General features: G+C 35.3%; 1 protein-coding gene across 1 annotated transcript in view; it reads right to left on the reverse strand.

Annotated features, from left to right (window-relative positions):
• LOC106882770 (universal stress protein Sll1388) overlaps positions 1 to 957 on the reverse strand; it is a 30866-nt gene that overhangs the window by 28755 nt on the left and 1154 nt on the right. The window lies entirely within an intron of this gene.

Consider the following 957-nt stretch of genomic DNA (forward strand, 5'->3'; position numbering starts at 1 on the left):
TATATATACACATACATTATCTTTTACTAGTTTCAGTTGTTTGATTATGGCCATGCTGGGACATCGTCTCAAAGAGTTTTTAGTTAGATGAATTGACATCAGTAAATAATGTTTTTAAAACCTGGTACTTATTCTATTGGTCAGTTTTGCTGAACCGCTAAGTTATGGGATATATACACACTAACACTAGTTGTCAAGTGGTGATAGGGAATAAACACACACACACACACACATACACATACGACAGGTTTCTTTCAGTTTCTGTCTACCAAATCACTCACAAGGCTTTGGTTGGTTCAAGGCTATAGTAGAAGATACTTGCTCAGGGCATCGGAAAAGTAAGCTTCCTACCACACATCCATGCCTACACCTATGTGATATATATTATTTATATAACATATATTATATTTATATATGTATTGTAACTGTGTGGTAAGAACTTTGATTCCCAACCATATGGTTCCAAGTCCAGTCCCATTGCAAGGCACCTTTGGCAAGTGTCTTTTTCTGTAGTCACAAGCCGACCAAAGTCTTGTGAGTGGATTTAGTAGACAGAAACTGTGTAGAAGCCCATTGTACATATATACATATATAAATGTGTGTATATACATATATGTGTGTGTGTGTGTGTGTCTTTGTGTATGTTTGTCCCCTACCACCACCTGACAACTAATGTCACGTAACTTAGCAGTTCGGCCAAAGTGATTAATAGAATAAGTATCAGATTAAACTAGAGTCAATCCATTTGACTAGAATACTTCAAGGCGATGCTCCAGCATGGCCACAGTGTAATGACCGAAACTTGTAAAAAAAAATAAATGAATCGAATGTATATATTATATAATATATAAGCATCACGCATACACATACATATATAAATACATATATTGATATATCTACATACATAGATACATACACACACACACACACACATACAAACACACGCACAAACATGCA

The sequence above is a fragment of the Octopus bimaculoides genome, chromosome 3 (genome assembly GCF_001194135.2).
Source record: "Octopus bimaculoides isolate UCB-OBI-ISO-001 chromosome 3, ASM119413v2, whole genome shotgun sequence".
NCBI lineage: Eukaryota > Metazoa > Mollusca > Cephalopoda > Octopoda > Octopodidae > Octopus > Octopus bimaculoides.